Source organism: Bombyx mori, chromosome 10, assembly GCF_030269925.1.
Source record: "Bombyx mori chromosome 10, ASM3026992v2".
Taxonomy (NCBI): Eukaryota; Metazoa; Arthropoda; class Insecta; order Lepidoptera; family Bombycidae; genus Bombyx; species Bombyx mori.
The window spans coordinates 7,432,597-7,452,326 of record NC_085116.1 but is presented as its reverse complement, the minus strand read 5'-3'; the positions used below and the strand labels follow the sequence as shown (position 1 = coordinate 7,452,326).

Genomic DNA, 19,730 nt, shown 5'->3' with positions numbered 1-19,730 from the left:
ATACTTTAAAATCAGACTTTGACGAACCAATGCTAATAAATCCAATTCTTCGGACGAAATTTACATTAATAGTTAAATTAGAATAAATGTGCGTAGTGGAGAGACACTAGTTAAAATATATTAATGTCGAACTCTTTGAGAATTGGCACCCTCTTATCTATTTATAGAGTGTACGAAAGCACGGCTATAACAGTCTAGTGGTTATCGATTAAAGGTTAAGCTTACGCAACAGGTAAAAGCTTTTTTTAATAAGCCAACACTGCAATTTTGATCGAGATTTCGACTTTACATATCGAGATGGGCTTTGATAGTCACGTTGCGGTGTTTACAGGTACCGATATACTAAGTCCAGGCAGGTAGAGAGAGATAGAAAGAGAGATAATATCTGCTCATATACAAAAAAAAAGTTCAATCAATCAACGTAGCGTCATAATAAAAATAAGAATTAAAACCTTTGATCCGTTAAGCGTAGTGTACAGACTGAATAAAACATACGAGACCTATAGGAACATCTGTCCAAACTATAGATCATTATTCATGCTTACTGCTATCATATGTTTCCGTTTTTCTCTTTTATGTTAGGCAACAAGAAGTCGAGGTTTTTGCGATGTGATTTTTGTTGATTTTATATACTTAAGAAAATACATTACGGTTTTGTTTTTGTTTTGTAGCTATTGCCGTTTTATTACTGTAATTAATTTATGAATTTAAACTTATTTGAATTTCGACAATTGAGTGAAAAATAGAAAGAAATTAAAAAAAACGTAGATCATTTTAATATTCTTTAAAGTACTTGATGTGTTAATCTATTCTTAAGGTAAAGAACGAACTTTAATAAGTGAGCACGAATACGTATCAGCATTTTGTTATGTCGCGAAGGAATGAGACGTCCCGTTTTGAAGGGCACGTCACCCGTTAATACAACACAATTCAACACAATCGAAACTTCAACCTCAAACCTTACGGCGGAATTCACGTTGTTGTAATATTGGGTTCCAGTGTCTATATAGCAAAATCGTCTACCTATATAGACCAGAATAAGATAGGGGTTATGCTCCCTCGCGAGAGCATGGAACGGGTCACCGTCCTCGCCGAACCTTGCGACGAAGAGCTCGACTAGTAAATTAATCCATAGACAGCCCACTGAGTTTCTCGCCGAATCTTCTCAGTGGGTCGCGTTTCCGATCCGGTGGTAGATTCTGGGAAGCACTGCCCTAGCAAGAGCTAGTGTTAGCAACACTCCGGTTTGAGCCCCGTGAGCTCACCTACACGTCAAGGAGAAGCTGAAATAGCCTCTCAAGGCTATCGGCACAGGCAGGAAAATAAAGAGGCGAGCCCCATTACCCGGGCATAGACCAAAAAATAATCTAAAAAATAATACCAACTTTACGTTCTATCATGATTACTAAATTAGAGCCAAGATATGAAAGAAAAACATATCTGTATAAAAAGCGAAAAATGTAGATATTAAGCGCTTAAACGGAATTAAATAATTGTACTTAAAATTCATTCCGATAATCTTAGTAATTTAGAAACCTTATAGGCTATTGGTTTTTTGAATCATCATTACTATTTAGATAAATAGATAAAACAGTTTTCGCATATCACGTACATCGCGTAGTCCACTTTGATAAGGGACTAAGAAAACAGCAAGCTAACAAAATCTAGATAACAGTATTAATTATTCATGTAAAATAAATAAAAAATTGAATCGACAAAGTATTGGTAAGTACGAATTACTTCCACTTAACATACATGTAACCAATATCATCATTATCTTACGAGTAAATTACCATAGAGATGAGATAACGAGTAACATGAATTCTAGTTTTATTGGTATCGCCCTGTAAAACGATCGCGATTGGCAATTTATTTTAGTTATTCCCAAACTTTAGTTGATACGGCTGCTCCGAAAGAGTTATTGAATAACGTTGTGTGAATAGTTGAGAACGACTGTAATGAAGGCGTTTTAGATGTTTTGAGTGATGTGGCGACTAGCAAGGCGTCGCTCCGATACGTTTATGGCGATTTACGGCAGTGCGAAGTGAAACATCGACAGAGTAATACGTGCCCGCCCTCGCGACACGCTTTTCCGATTTCCTAAACTCGTGTTCAGTTAAAATCTACCCCCGCTTCATGCTTCATCTATGAAATGTGGACAATGGAATTTGCTTCGTTTTACTTTCGGTAAGCTACGTCGTTATAAATAATATATTTTTAGCTTTACAATTAACAGAAAAAAACCGAATGTTTTAAGGAAAATTTAATCGAAACGAGTTTCTTAAAAAAAATGCAAAAAACCGTATAATAGAATCATCTCTGATGTTAACCTATTTTATCTAGTTCTTATTGTTGTAATATGATGTAATTATCAAATCCGGATATAGTTGGGTCAGGTCATTGTCAAATAGGGTGTAGGGGCGGTGATCCTCCATACAATACCGAAGGGTTTAATAATATTTGGGCTTACAACACTAAAAATAGTATTTTGGAAACAAAATATTTCGAATGACCACTCACGCAGATATTCTTAAGCAGTTAAGATGATGTGGTTTTTAAACTAATGATTTTATTCTTTACATTTTTTTTTTAAATAATAAACATTAGTTTTAATTTTCATCAAGCAAATCAGTTAAAATGCGCGTGAATGTCTCTAAATCCCCTTTGATGTTTGATTAGAAACATAAATCCTGATAAGCGATAAGAACGCATAAAATGTGAAATTCGGTTGTTTGAATTTGGATATTTCCAAAACTGAGCAGTACAAATATTGTTCTACGTTTTCTGTTGAACCGTATAATATACCCGCTGTTTGCCACGTGTGATTTAACAACTCATCATTCGGTCTCGTCGGCGTTTTTTTATTAGCAGAAGACATTCTCTTATAAATTAATTTATTATTTAATCTATGGCTTATCCAGCGGATGGGATGGCTGCAGCATTTTATTTCACAAAAACAGACATGATAAAATTTTATGCATGTTTTATTTATTTATTATTGTTATTATGTATTCGATTTTTTCAACTACTTGCTGACAAGTTCTTGCTTGCTGGATATAAAGAAATCATCAAAGTCCACAGATAACACAAATGGTCCTGTCACATTGACGCGTGAGGTCAAAGTCTCAATGGCAAAAGAATATCGGTTGATCTACCCGTCAAACCGGAACACGCGGTTACTTCAAGGCACAAACACCTTTGCATAGATTACACTTATATTATATACACTTATACACACATACTTATATATATACACTTAATATTTAAGAGAACTTTTTTATCGACCGATTGGTCAAAAACAAGAAACGGGTCCATAGCAAAATCCATCATTAATCAGACAGTAAATACGTACATACACTAAAAGGACTGTTATTCAATAAATCATGCACAATAAAAAAACTCGAATATAAAAAATATGCTTAGAAACCAGTCAGACAAATGCAAAAGCTTACAAATTTTAGATTTAGAATTAACAACGCATTTTCGGTAACTAACATAAAAGGTAGAAAAGAAAACCCATCGCGCCAAATTTTAAATAGTATTTATTTCCATTATAAACAGTATAGGACACAGTAAATAATAGTGGTATAGTATAATTACTACATATTATAAACACTATTACTAATAATGACTATTACTTAATCGCAATATACTATTTGGCTTCGGTCAAAAATTTCCATTGTCTGTCTTTTGCCACTCTTCTTCGGATGGGTTTTGGTGTTATACTAATACCAGTTTTCACGCTAAATTATTTTTACAATCTTTATCCCAAGACTACTTCAAGTACCGAATTGTGTCATCCGTTAATCGTATAGTTATCCTTTGATAAAACTCTTAGATGTGCCGCATCAAACGATGCGACTATGCGATTATGTTTATATCTCGTAGGTGAGTACAATTATTTTCAATTTTACAATTATTCAATTATTCAATATTACAATTATTTAGAAAATTCGTATCGAATAGGTGTTCATGAATGTTTTGTATCTGAAAATATTTAGTGGTATTCAGGTTGCTATGTCTATGGGCTCCCCTGTCCACTAATCACTAAATGATCTAAACAAAATAAATAAAAACATTACGTAATTACTTTGCCCCTCTTGTCACACATCAAATACAACCTGGTGATCTTCACTGGGCAACATAACTAATCGACAATAATAATAAAAAATATTAACGAAAAAAAAAACCGGCTTCAATAAATTATAATTAGAAAATCATGAATGTGGTCGAAGTCACTTATATAAGACATTATTAAGGATAACTCAAAAACGATTCGTCAGAACTTGATATTTAGAGGCGATCATATGAGTAGTACAGTCGAAGTACATACCAGTACATAGTACAGTCGCATTGAGAATGCTCTCGTTTATTTGAAGTCGCTTCAAAGTGTATATTTGCTATTGCTATCGCCATCAACAGATCTCGCCATCAACAGATACAAAACTAAAATCATGGTCGTTGATCGCACAAAAAAGTTGAAGCTTAGTGGAGCATTAAACCTTGAGCTTGTTGACAGCTTTATTTACCTAGGCTCCAACGTTAACAATACCGGATCCAGCGAACCTGAGATACGACGGCGTATCGGAATGGCAAAGGGAGCCATGACTTACTGGTGGTAGGACCTCTTGTGAGTCCGCGCGGGTAGGTACCACCGCCCTGCCTATTTCTGTCGTGAAGCAGTAATGCGTTTCGGTTTGAAGGGTAGAGCAGCCGTTGTAAGTATACTGAGATCTTAGAACTTATATCTTAAGGTGGGTGGCGCATTTACGTTGTAGATTTACTTATTTATTTATTTATTTATTTATTTAATTAGTCTACTTACAAATTAACAGTATAAACCAAAACATTTGTAAGGTATTAATAATTAGCTTAAGTAATTTCTAACAACAACAATAAATCGCTGCAAACCATCATGGAATATATCCATTTCCGGAGCATAGGCTAGCAAGCCATTGAGTAACGAGACAGCACGATGCGTCGGGGAGTTAGCGGTTAGTTAGTTAGTTAGATGTCCATGGGCTCCAGTAACCACTTAACACCAGGTGGGCTGTGAGCTCGTCTACCGACCTAAGCAATAAAAAATAAAAACCCCGCCCAGTAAAATCTGGCAAGACCGTAATATTCGCAGAAAACAAAGATAAAACTGGTGCTCACTCTGGTCTTTTCCATTTTCTATATGGAGTGGAGACCTGGACCCTTAAAGCGGCTGATCGCAAACGCGTGGGTGCTTTTGGTTGTCAATGTGGTGCTGGAGAAGAATGCTCCGGATACCTTGGGCAGCGAAGAGAACCAATGTATCTATATTAGACCAACTGCGGATCAAGATAAGACTATCTACACTCTGCCTTCGCCGCGCACTCGAGTACTCGGGTCATATTGCTCGGAAAACACTCGATAGCAGTCCGACAAGGTGTTTCGATAAAATCCGCACTACACTAGAGATCCCGTTCCACGAAGCCCTTCATGCGGCCAATGATCGGAGAAGCTGGAGGAGAAGTCAAGTCCTGTCGAAATATGATGGTCACGACCCTCAGCAAGAAACGATGCGACGAGGAGAAAGTATTTATAGAGGTTGAGTATTTATATAACAAACGCTGAAATCGCGTGGCACTTATTAAAATAAAAAAGAGAAAGAACGAAACGAAAAGACTTATTTGAAAATTATAAAATTTCATTGCATTTCATTGCATATAAGACTTTTTGTCTGTTATCATAAACGTTCTCAAATTGAAAAAGATGAATGATTTTATCTATTTCCCAAAAATGTTATAGGCTCTTTTACATAGTTCCACACCATGACCTACGACTTATACCGCATAGTCAATCAGTTGTCATTGAAAGTCAACATTATTTCTTTTTTATTTTATTACTTTTTCTTATTTCTTTAATTTTTGCTAAATTGTTGATCCACTATCCACGTTTTACTGTCGCTTTCAATGTCTGGTCAGTTATATTTGTGTCGTACTGAAATACAAACGGCATTTTCATCATGAAATATGGATATACCATGGAATAAATCATTAGAAAACGTAATAGTGGGTGCGCGTGTAGGCGCTAAATACTTTGGCTATTTTTGAATCATTTCTTTATATTAGAAAAAAATAAGTTATTTCATGCTGAGAAAATACAATGTACTTTGACCGAACTAGCGGTCCACTAGTAGCTCCCACACATAGACAGACATTTGATGAATGCAAACCATACAACAATAGTTTCAAGGCCCCATTTGCGTAATGACTAATTTAATGTATAAATTAAATATTCTCCGACGCGCCATCACAATAAACTTTAGAACCTTCGAACTAATGATTTTATCATGTGTAATAACCTAAATCCCGCTCATCTCATACTATATATTATTTAAATAAATAATTGTTTGAAGAAGCACATGTCATAAAGTTCAGGAAATACCTTGAATAGGAGTTCATACATAAGCCAGATGGTGCATGCTAAAATAATCTCTGAAAACGTACTATGAATGAAGGCACTAGGTCTTGATATTATGAATAAACTCTGTACCGGTGCGGTCGTGAAAGGAGATAACGGGATGACGGGATTCTGGAGCAATTCTTTATAGCACTAGTCGTGGAACATACGGTTTGAACATAAAAGCGTTTTTGTTAAAATGTAAAACAGACTGAGTATACTGATCATTCGCTTCAGAGGTTTTCTGCAAAAATAATTTAATATAGTTAAACATGAAGGCGCGGCAGTCTCCTCTTTGTATTAAAAAATAATTTTATATGTTCTTTTTGCAGAGTTCGTGTAATTAAGGCTATGTTGAGAGCTCAGATGGCGGCAATTTTAATTTAGCTCTTAAAAGCGAAACCCTGTTTTAAAGTATGTTTCGTGAGGCGTTATTCAAAGTTCTCGATATTTTTTTGCGTTATGAAAATTTAAACCTATTTGTTTTAAACGACAACATTACTATGCTAATTACAAAACGCTATAAATGAAAAATACGTGACGTGAAACGCGTTTTATGTATGTTGAGGTTATAAGTCATAAAACGGATTTACGATGACCTCTGTTTTAAAAGCAAAAAAAAACTGATCTCCTGACGGTTTGTTTTTGTATTGAAATCTAGTGTACTACAATAGATTGCTTTTATAAACACAAAATAGTGAAACATTCATGGCCCCGTTGCACTTGTAGATATAGACTGGGACAAGGTATAAATTTTTTAAGTAATCATACAGAATGAATGATGAAGTGAATCTTTGTTCACTTTAACATAAAGATCAACACCATCTGGACACATGGTACACTTTTTTCTGGTTTCCGGTGCTGGTAACATAGCAAAATATTCTAACCTGAGGCCGTTGAATGTATGGCGATTATTGTCATTATTATTTATTAGGTGTGTGATTTTCGCGCTATAAAAAGATATAGCTATCCAGTACCAGCCGATTTGAGGAACTGTCGATTCGTAAATCACGAACCAGCGATCACATTGTCGCATTTATATTTACTATAATATACGCACATTGCTCACATCATGTCATTTACTTTAATATAATATGATAAAAAATATCTTATGTGTTAATCCAGGTTATAAACTATAATACGTTTATACGAAAATTTATTTATTCAGCCTTTCCGATTCACAAACATTCAAACATACAACATTTCACATTTATAATGTTAGTATAGATAACTAGAGATGCTAAGTTATGAGCAGATAGACTTTCAGATGTTGCACTGGTTTATATTACCATCCTAGCAAATGCTGCCGCTATGCAAGCTCGTGTTTGGTTCTAAAGCTTAAAATAAAACATAAATACACTCCTGCTAATAGTTATTTTCTATCCAAAAATACCCGAAAGCTTCGCTTGAGTCAGGCATTCCTTCACGTAATCTATATCATATATGTGTACACAGTACATACCTATATTACTAAAACATTTCCAATTTTCCATTTAGTTTCATTTCGACTAAAAAATTCCTTAAAAATTAAAAGTTCTATTTAAGGCATTCGTTATCTCGATATACGTAGGTGTTGACATTTTTTCAAATATCTAAATGATCCTATTTGCTCGAGCATGCAAATAAGGTAATGGCTGTAATAATTTTCAGCTTTACGATGTTTTTTGTCCAATATTTTGTTCTAAAAAGAATATAATTGAAACCTCTTGAGCATCAAAAGCAAAATGTAAAGTCAAAACCTTTACATTTTGCTTTTAATTAGCTTAGCAATTAAAAAGAGTGTTATAACTACCTGCAATTTATTCCCCCCGGTGAAGGTCATGGGGCGACCTGAGAAGGTTGAGACTGCGCGGCGCGCTACCAAAGAACTCTAGCGCCGTGCCAAGGAGAAATACAAGTATCGTGAACAGGGCAAGCGGTTGGACTTTTTTTTTTTCGGGCCGGGGGCCGAACCTCCTACGAGGTAGGGGGCGCGCGGGGTATATGGGACTCGACGGGAGCAGACCGCGGGCCCAAGGAATTTTACGGCCCACCCACTAAACGACTCCCCTGCACTTTTACACCCGACGTCCGATCTCCGTCCGGGGTCAAAATCCGGTCAGAGTAGGGGTTTGCCCGCGGTCAACACTACAACCAGATACGCGGCGCCACCCCGAGAACGCATGACCGACGGGTCGTCAGGGGATAATCGACGACCAACGACGTCGGTCTCCGCGGTAACCGGTTGGGCGGCCCGACGGGCTGTCGTACCTAGATGGCCGACGTTTCAGAGCCTTCGATTCGCCTCGAGGGCTTCGTTGGCCGAGTGTCCTTGGGATGAGCTGCGCTGTCTGGTTGAAGCGTTGAGCGCGGTAACCCCCTTACCTCATTCGGGTCCTGACCTCGGAGGGAATCGAACGCTGGGGCGAAGAGTGCAGTTTAAAAGTTGTCGTGGCCAAACAGCAAAATTATGTAAACTCGAAGTAATCAAATCAAGACAATTACTAAAACACTTTTAAGTCGTCGTGGCCTAAAGGATAAGACGTCCGGTGCATACGTGTTGAGCGATGCACCGGTGTTCGAATCTCAGGCGGGAACCAATTTTTCTAATGAAATACGTACTCAATGAATGTTCACGATTGACTTCCACGGTGAAGGAATAACTCAAGGTGGGTGGCGCATTTACGTTGTAGATGTCTATGAGCTCCAGTAACCACTTAACACCAGGTCGGCTGTGAGCTCGTCCGCCCATCTATGCAATAAAATAAAATAAAAAGTCGCGGACCAGTGACCCGGATATGTGACCCTGCTCGCGCGCCTAGGTGTGAGGACTTCGTAGGAGGTTCGGCAACCAAGCCGAAAAAAAAGGATGAAATTTATCACTGAAAGCAATTACAATATAATCATGTAACCAGGTAATGTACATGTTAGAGAGAAGTTATTAGTACAAAGTTCTCAGTGCTAATTTTATTTATTAAATAGATCGTAAACAAGAAAAAACGGTCGGTGCAGTTGCCGATTGTTTTGGGTGTAATTTATCGTTGTGATCGTAATTGTTTCTAAAAGGGCAATCTATAGTAACACTAATTGGCCCACCAAATTTTAAGCTTGTTAATTTTCTCGATGATTCCCAAAGTTAATCTCACAATTTTCCGATCCAGTTATTAAGTCGGTCTTGGTGAACTTGTGCAAAACGTGGAAGGTAACCAAATAGATCACGCAGCCGATTCAAGTTTTCATCCACCGCTACTTGCGGCAATCATTAGGCCATTTTCTGCCCTAAGAAGTCTTCTAACGAACGCCTGTGGAAGACGTGCTGGGAATTGTTAATTGACTCCCGGGGGAAACAGAAAGTACGCTATCCCAGACAGACCTGGTGGCGCATTGTGACAGAGGAAACGAAGACAATCGGGCTAACCGATCGCGGTGACGAAATACTGTTGAAGCTCTCTGCACCACCTGAGGACCTTTGAACCTTAAACAACAAGAAATTTTCGCATGTCAAGTTAAACAGCAAACGCAATGTATGAGATTATATGTTGACAATAGTTTTGTATCAGTTCATGATTGATCTTTAGACCGTGCTATGTTTTGGCCTCCGACCGTTTTGGCCTCAAATGACGTCACACATCCACATATCACACGAAGGTTTTTTTTTTATTGCTTAGATGGGTGGACGAGCTCACAGCTCACCTGGTGTTAAGCGTTTACTGGAGCCCATAGACATCTACAACGTAAATGCGCCACCCACCTTGAGATAAGTTCTAAGGTCTCAGTATAGTTACAACGGCTGCCCCACCCTTCAAGCCGAAACGCATTACTGCTTCACGGCAGAAATAGGTAGGGTGGTGGTACCTACCCGCGCGGACTCACAAGAGGTCCTACCACCAGTTGTCCTACCTATCTGTCCTGTCCAGTGGTCCTACCACAGCTTGCGCTACAGTTTTAGTAAATAATAGCTACTCAACTCCTTTTGTATTATTTAACGGCTGCTCCAGGCTGTGACTGAAATTTGCGCTAGAAATAGACAAGAACACACACACACACACATCCTGGGGAACATACTGAACTCCCCACCACAAGTGGAGTTAGCCCATTTCTTTTCCTAGTTTCCTATTTTAGTCATTTCGTAGTTTAGTAGAGCCTTCCACTAAATATCAATTTAAACGAGTCTTAAAAAGTCTATAGCGATCACAAACATCAAGTGGACTGTGAGCTCGACTGCCTTCGACGATAATGAAAGTAAAGCCTTATAAATACGGGAACCAATTCGATTTAAGCTGTTTATTTACTTGGTTTGTTCGTGGCTTATGTATAATCACTTTAAATGAATCAAAATACAATTTGTGTAAATGATGTCGGGCACAGACAAATAAGTAAAGAGATAGTGATATGTGGTGAACAACTTCTATGGTTCAGAAATAGGCTGATAAAAGTAACAAAAAAACTTGGCATGTATTATTCGATTATTTTTTTTTTCTTTTTTATTGCTTAGGTGAGTGGACGAGTTCACAGCCCACCTGGTGTTGAGTGGTTACTGGAGCCCATAGACATCTACGACGTAAATGCGCCACCCACCTTAAGATATAAGTTCTAAGGTCTCAGTATAGTTACAACGGCTACCCCACCCTTCAAACCGAAACCCATTACTGCTTCACGGCAGAAATAGGCGGGGTGGTGGTACCTACCCGTGCGGACTCACAAGATGTCCTACCACCAGTAATTACGCAAATTATAATTTTGCGGGTTTGATTTTTATTACACGATGTTATTCCTTCACCTTGGAAGTCAATCGTGAACACTTGTTGAGTACGTATTTCATTAGAAAAATTGGTACCCACCTGCGGGATTCGAACACCGTTGCATCGCTCGATACGAATGCACCGGACGTCTTATCCTTTAGGCCACGACGACTCAAAAATTACTGTTAAGTTGCCACTTTCCTAACATTTAAGATGCTGTACCACAACGAAATTAATCTAATATTGTGCTCTACACAATAATAAAATATGGTATTTCCCTCGTCAACTCGTGTTCATAAGTCACTTATCACTTTCTAAGCTCTTACGTATATCTACACAGCATAATTCATCACATTCCATTCTTCAAACGGTTTCTATTTCTATAGTCTTTTATTATTAGCTACTAGTGAAATCCGGCCACGCTTTACTGTGACTATCTCTGAATAAACGAAACACAAACATTTATTGAATCTACTCGCATGCCCCCTATTTTATCTTGATGTTACTATGCCATTTCTAAATAGGTAACAATATGTAGTGTTAGAAAAATGGAATAGAATCGCAGGTATTAATTATTACACTGGCATATTTTAGGAAATCTGGTTCGAAATTTGAGGAAGGAGAATTAGTTTTTGAAGTTATTATAATTGTGGGTTTGCGATACCCAATGATATAGCTGCGGACCTGGCATATCCGACTTCTACATATCAGTCACGGTAACCATTTACGATCACGTAGATTTGTCGTTGTTAGTATGTAGTTTGCTATTATCGACAACGAACAAATAAAATTAAAAGGTCTCTCGAATAAAAGTGAAAGAAAGAAGTTTCAATACAAAAATCGCATGCTGTAATAACAAGCCTTAACTGAAAAGTAAATATGTTTTTATGTCTCAGTATTTATGGCAAGACTAGTTTTTTTTTTTTTTTGTTATCCTAGTCAACCTGGTCAACATTATTGTATGTTCCTGGATACGCCATTTTCAAGGTGAACTCATTAAGATGGTGAAAATTAAATTAAAAGAATTCTTTACATAAATACCGATTGAACTAATATAAACATTAAAAAAAAATGAAAGGAAGAAAACTCGCTTTGATACCGTAGATGAACAAATAGGTCAGATTTCTGTTTGTCTTTATTATGTATTATTCCTCCTTTCCATTCGTTATTATGTAGTAAGTTTAAGTTTGTAGCCTTATTATTATTATATTATAATTTCCAGCTACAACATTTTTATCATTAGGTTTTTTTTTTTTTTTTTTTTTTTATTGCCCTTGTAGGCAGACGAGCATACGGCCCACCTGATGGTGAGTGGTTACCGTCGCCCATGGACTTCAGCAATGCCAGGGGCAGAGCCAAGCCGCTGCCTACCAAATCACCTCGAACACGAATCACCTCCGAGGGCGCATCTAGTACGAATTTGTCTGTGTTATAGACTTTAATCTCTAATACGAGATATTAAATAAAAAAGCATTCAAAAATATGCCTAATAGTGTTGCTTGTAATTAAACCCAGAGACAACAAAAAATCGTGACCGAACTATTTGCCCCATTGGACCATGTAATTACGATGCTATTTTCGGATTAACGTACCGTGCCTACTAGGCTATGAAAATGTTATCTATTAGCCGGGAGCAACTGGGCGTTGCTACTAATACGACGTTCGATAATTCTTAGTGTTGCTTTTAGTGAAAAAAAAAAACAATCTATTGAAGTTAGAGTAAAATAAAAAGTATGATTTTATAAAACTGAACATGATTACATACCATTTAAATATATTCCTATGCCTTCCTGTAAGATTTCCTTATAAATAGGTACGTAAATGTACTTGTTTTATATTTTTATTTTATTGCGACAAAATAATTATAGTACAAATTCAGTATACGACCGCCAACATGATGCTAACTAAGTATATCAATCAATATTCTCAGCGATCACACAATACCAGAATTTAAATAGATCTTATAATTCTCTTTTAATGATTTTACTGCCTTCGAAGGCAGTAAAACCAGGTAGTCAGCGGCTTGGCTCTGCCCCTGGCATTGCTGAAGTACATGGGCGACGGTAACCACTCACCATCAGGTGGGCCGTATGCTCGTCTGCCTACAAGGGCAATAAAAAAAAACATGACTGAAGAAAAAGGTTTACCTGATGACGATTGGCATTCGTCGCTCATGGGTAGGTAAGTACAGGCAAGCCGCTGCCTGTCAATTTCGGTAAATCTAAATGAGCGTAATGGTTACAGAAAGTACGGATGAACTTTGCTTGCGGTGGTGTGTAGTGTGGGATCATAAATCAGATACGACGGTCAAGTACTGTAAAAAACACAAAATACTAATCTCTCCGTAAATAAAGGCTCCAAACGATTTACGACAATCTTTGATCAATCTACGAATCAATGATTAAGATGATTGACAATCTGAACAGCTTTTTTCTATATTAGCTACATTAACAATATATATTAACCGTATATGCATCAAAAACATGTTTATTCTGTTCATCGCAAAAACACGAATTGTCAAACAAAACAAACAGCCCTTATGTAAATTGAGGAAATAATATTACAATAAAAAATTAGTTTATTGTGAATCTATACTAATATAGGTATATAACTAGTCAGGTCATAAGTATTGTCACACAGTAAAAACTTTTCTTTTAGAATGCTGGCCACAAAAAAGTTTATTGAATTCGAATTTCGAATTGTTCATGAAAATAAAAATGTATACTTTTAGAATTTTACTCATTTTTAAATATGGAGTGGACGCTTAAAGAAGACCGTGTTGCAGTTATTGCGTTGCATCGTTGCGGTTACGCGCCAATTCAAATTTTTAACATACTGAAAAATTTGAATATAACCAAAAGATTTCTTTTATCGTACCATCAAACGATACAATGAAGACTCTAGTGTAGATGACAGGCCAAGAAGTAGTCGCCCTCGGTCTGTTAGGACCCCAGCAGTGATAAAAGCTGTGAAGGCGCGAATTCAAAGAAATCCCAAACGTAAGCAGAAACTGTTAGCCCTTCAGATGGGGTTAAGCAGAACCACGGTGAAAAGGGTGTTAAATGAAGACTTCTTCTTCGTCTTCGATATACCCGAAGCCCTACTTCGGGTATATCGAAGAAAAACAGGACATCGTTTGAATGCTCGTCTAATGGACCTGAGACTGAAGAGATGCCGCGCTTTGTTGAAGCGGTACGCGGGAAAAAAATATCGGGAAATTCTTTTTTCGGATGAAAAATTTTTTACCGTAGAAGAGAGCTACAACAAACAAAATGATAAGGTGTACGCACACAGTAGTGAAGAAGCGAGCAACCGTATTCCGCGTGTCCAACGAGTTCATTTTCCATCTTCGCTCATGGTATGGTTGGGAGTTTCTTTTTGGGGCTTAACAGAAGTACATTTTTGTGAGAAAGGTGTAAAAACGAATGCAGTTGTGTATCAAAATACAGTCCTGACGAACCTTCTGGAACCTGTTTCTACCATGTTCAATAACAGGCACTGGGTATTCCAACAAGATTCGGCGCCAGCTCATAGAGCGAAGAGCACACAAGACTGGCTGGCGGCGCGTGAAATCGACTTCATCCGGCACGAAGACTGGCCCTCCTCCAGTCCAGATTTGAATCCGTTAGATTACAAGATATGGCAACACTTGGAGGAAAAGGCGTGCTCAAAGTTTCATCCCAATTTGGAGTCACTCAAGACATCCTTGATTAAGGCAGCCGCCGATATTGACATGGACCTCGTTCGTGCTGCGATAGACGACTGGCCGCGCAGATTGAAGGCCTGTATTCAAAATCACGGAGGTCGTTTTGAATAAACTTTAGTGTCATAAGAATTTATGTTTTGTTAAGTTCATTTTGGTATATGAATGGTTAAATAATGAATAAACTTGTTTCAATTATTTTACATTAAACATGTGACAGAATTTATGACTTGACTAGGTATAAACTACAGTGGTTTTTACGGATGTTTCGTTATAACTACTGAACTATGCATCCGATTGACTTGAAACTTGGTATCCATGTGGAAAATACGTGTACTTAATGGATAGGCTAATATTTATATGAGCGTTGGGCTCCCTACACTAGTTGCGGGGGCGTTAATGATGAGAATCTGTGTGGGGGTGAGAAATAATAATGTTAATTTTAAATGCCCAGCGAAGCGGACGGGTACAGCTAGTTATAGATAAAATTAGAAACTAAATTAGGAACTATAAGCAGGTAGTGTCCTTCTAAACGTATCCTACTGATCGTTCAGAGTCAAAGTTAAATGTGTCATCAGATCTTGACCAAATTGAAATGGGTCCACCCTGAAGGCACGACCTTTATACATAGCAATCTCTTCTTTGAAGTGACTGAATAAAAGGCAGCTTCTAAAACCAGACAGTTTCATTACAGAGAGTCGGTTCATTTTATATTAAAGCAGTAGGTATACAAAGCACAAGCAATTAGTACTTTTGAATCGATTGCGAGATATTTAAAGTCGTTCGTATTATAAAGAGTTGGGAAATTGGAATTAGTTTGTGTTTGGAGAGGGCACTCGATATTATCAGTTCCAATAAATCACCATTGAACTTATCTGTTTCAATTTCGTAATGAAGTTTCGACGTTTGTTTTGTGGACAACGTAGCGAAGGTTTCTTCGCAATTGTTAAAATGAAAATACAAAATGCTATTATAAATAATGTAAACAGCTTTTTTAACAAAATATCCTTGAATTCCACTTTGCTTTAAATTCGTTTTTGTAGAGTGCAATGCAGAAAAATCTGATGATTCGTTTATGATTTTTAACCTATTATTTATGTAGTTACATTTCGTTTTTAAGAACATGGTATAATAGAAAATATCGGAACAGATAAGATTAAACCATTAAAAACTTTTGTTTAAAAATACTCAAATGCTTTTTTTAGTAGTGGTAAACAAAACGTTTCGATGAGTCCACGTTTTTTGTGTACACTACTTTAAAAGGCGCCGTCAATACGTAGATTGATGGACATATTTACTTTCCTTACTCGTCACTGCTATTGGCCATGATTTAGATGGATGGCTATACTTTGTGGAAACGGACAGGACGACGAGGATAACAAAATTAGGTCACCGTTTATTAAAAGTCAAAATGACGTTCTAATTTTCAAATTGAGCTACGATCTCAAGAACTACGAAATTACAAGAAAGGAAAGAAAGTGGGATTTTATTTGGAAATTTTTTAGTTTTCCTTTAGGCGTAAATGTCTAAAAATTTTAAGTAGATAAACCGGTATTAAATGGTCAATAAACACAGATAGCAGTTGATTGTAGATAATGAGATAGTTTTGTTTAAAAGTCCAATCAAAATACGTTTTAAATTGGGTTTATGATTTTGTTTTTCGATTCGGTTAAATAGAGGATGAATCGATATGGCATTAAATTTACGAATGTCTATATTATTATATAGGTAGACAGTTTTGACTCTTAAAGGTTTAAATAAATATTTCCTCCAAAAGATAAATGGCTAATAGGAATGCAGTGATCCCAAACGCAAATAACAAAACTTAATTACGAGTTATTCATAGCAACGACAAATCTCCAATGCTATTTTCAGATTAAAGGTCTTTGTGTATTAGAACGTTTCTGTGTTTCATATAACGATAGTGAACATACCAATACAAAAAAAGCTTATTTTTATTTCACAAGGTTTCAGTTGAGGCTAATCCCTTATTCGATACAAAACAAAACGCGTGACTGCTCCGCAACTTAAATAGGCACGATGCCAATATCTACTCATTAGGCCCACTTTAGGCTTTATCGTTAGTACTTAAGTAAATTATAATTTTCGCGGGTTTGATTTTCAATACACGATGTTATTCCTTCATCGTGGGAGTCATTCGTGAACATGACTATCTATTCTAGATCCTATTTCATTAGACAAATTGGTACTTGCCTTCGAGAACGCCGGCACACTCGCATCACTTGATGCAGGTGCACTAGGCCTCTTATCCTTTAGGCCACAATGAATTCATCGCGATCCGTTGAGAAAATCCGACGAGAAACTACCAAACACTATCATGGAATAAGAAGTTTTAAGTGGTAAGCAGCGGCTTGGCTCTGCCCCTGGCATTGCTGAAGTCCATGGGCGACGGTAACCACTCACCATTAGGTAGGCCGTTGCCCGTCTGCCTACAATGGCAAAAAAAAAAAAATGTTACTAGCGTGAGATCTAGTAGCGCTTAAGAGCACTGATTGTGGAGTCTTGGACAAGAACAGTGGCTGGATTCTGCGTAAATCGCATCAGTGGTGTCGTGAGCGGTGACCGCATTAAGAAGCATATTTTTTCACTTCACTGTTGCAAAGTAGCGTTTCAACCCTAACGTACTTGCGGATGAGTTCGAAATATCATGTCGATGTCATAAAGTTCTCCATTCTTGTACGACAATGCCCTGGCATCTAACGTAGAAAAATGGGAATATACGGCTTAGCATATTTTCGATACCTATGTACATATGAACTTCACTAGGCCCTTAGGTTTAAATATTTTAACTAGGGATGTATAGTTCATCATACCATAGAATTAAAAAAAATTAGAATTTTACAATAAAAGAAAGAAAACTCTCAACCTGCACGTAGCTTATATCCGTATCCATAAATTCATAGTTATTATGCTAGCTTAGTAAATGAGTACCGTACTTTAAGCGGCAATGCTAATGGGTGGGTTGTACCAAAGAAAGAAAACACCTTTATTTTTTTTGGTCAGGAGGAAATCGCCGTACTTCCGCCCTCCCCTGGGGATGAAGGGCGGGGCATGTCGGAGTCGAACTGACTAAAACCTCCTGTCGCTCAACAACCCGCGTCCGAACCTCGCATGAGACAGAACTCATGAAAAGGCAAAGGGGGGGAAGTGAAGCGTTTAGTGCGGAGCACATCTCTCCCATCACCTCCCCCTCGGGACGCCGGACCGGCGGTCGTCGGCGCCACGACCACCAGCCCTCTCGGTCGGCGAAAGAAAAAACCTAAACAAATTTTGTTTGGCAGTACAAAACATTGTCAAGATTACATTTAGCAGGAATCTTCCATTTATTTCCTTAATATAATTATCTAATGTTAGTTTTTGTATAAAATTAATTTTATTAAAAAATAAAACTAATACAATAAGTATGAAAAAATATATAAGCCTAATTCATTCTAATTTGTTAGCCGGTCGAAACGAGCCAGTTTTAATCTTACTTCTTTGTTATCTTTTTATTTGCTACTTATTCTAATCAAACAAATATTATTAGCACAAAATTATCTTAACACACAACTAAAAACCACATGTATGTTGATTCAGCTTTTGTGAATTTTACCGTGGGCAAACAGCATGTTATCATTTAAATTTTATTAAGCTTGCGTTTGCATAATGATCGAAGCTCTCTCCTTGAACACTGACAAACAAAGATTTGGATCCTATTTATATAATAATTATTTTCTTTTATTTATTATTGACAAGCAAAAATAAAAATGTGAAAAATTCCGAAAATAAATCACTACACCAAAACCATCCGTAGATGCTAAATAAAAAAGGAAATCAAAGAAATAAATAATATTATTATAACTCTTTTAATTGTTTTACTGACAACACTAAAGCATGTTAATGGCTAATAAATTAAAAAAAAAAGAATTAAAATCGGTTGACAAAAATTGAGAAGGTTAAGAAGATAATAAGAATATAGGTATGTGTTGTGTTTATAGCATTTTCTGCCGTTTCCGCGAGTCGTTGCAATAATTAAAACTATTGCGGTTTGATCAGTGTGGATATGTTGTATAATAATATACCAGACGATGACCGGACGGTTTTCTTTTTGGATAACGCCATCTTGTTGCGTCTTTAAAGCGGTTAGTTGCCCTCAATTAAGAAAAATAGTATTATTATTCTCCAATAGATGTCGGGAAGAGTTGATTATTGAAAACACGAATAAAACAACATTTTCTGAAAATAAATCGTAGCTAGATCGATTTATCGCACCCGAAATACCCTGTCTGCTAAATTTTATGAAAATCGTTGGAGCCGTTTCCGAGATTCAGATTATATATATACAATAATTGCTCGTTTAAAGGTATAACATATTGGATATGAATATAGAATATAATATGTCCATATCGAAAACACAGTGGCTAATGATGATGATGACTCTGAAAACTATAAAGTACCCAAATTGTAAAAAAAAACGAGAAATTCAACTGTGAAAGTATTTTAATCATGCATTGATTAGCCTAGCATGAGAAGGCGAAAGATTGGAGGAATGCAGAGATCTCATTTCGGCACACAAGATCCACTTTTTGTTACAGAACTAGAAGGGTAGGTAAGTATAGATTACTGTTATTTTCGAACCCACCCAAATCCGTGATCTCGGATCTAAACTTAAATGACGTATCTCGAAGGAAACACATTACAAAACTAAAAGATGGAACCTCGTCTGTATGTTTACGATCAACTTACCTACATAATATTTTTTTAGTTTACTTCATTGAATCCTTTGTTTTTCATCCTTTTATGAATTAATCATAAAATATTATTAACTAGAATAAAGTAAAAAATACTTTTAAAATTAAATTTAGAACGATTTTGTT

General features: G+C 36.8%; 1 protein-coding gene across 7 annotated transcripts in view; it reads left to right on the top strand.

Moving 5' to 3' along the window:
- Positions 1–1,824: 1,824 nt before the first annotated feature.
- Positions 1,825–19,730, top strand: part of NGR-A13 (neuropeptide receptor A13) — a 40,650-nt gene continuing 22,744 nt past the window's right edge. For 5 of the 7 annotated variants that reach the window (XR_005245073.2, XR_005245075.2, XM_012693910.4 and 2 more), the window contains exon 1: positions 1,836–2,187. The gene's annotated coding sequence lies outside the window, so the exon portion shown is untranslated. 7 annotated transcript variants of the gene reach the window in all.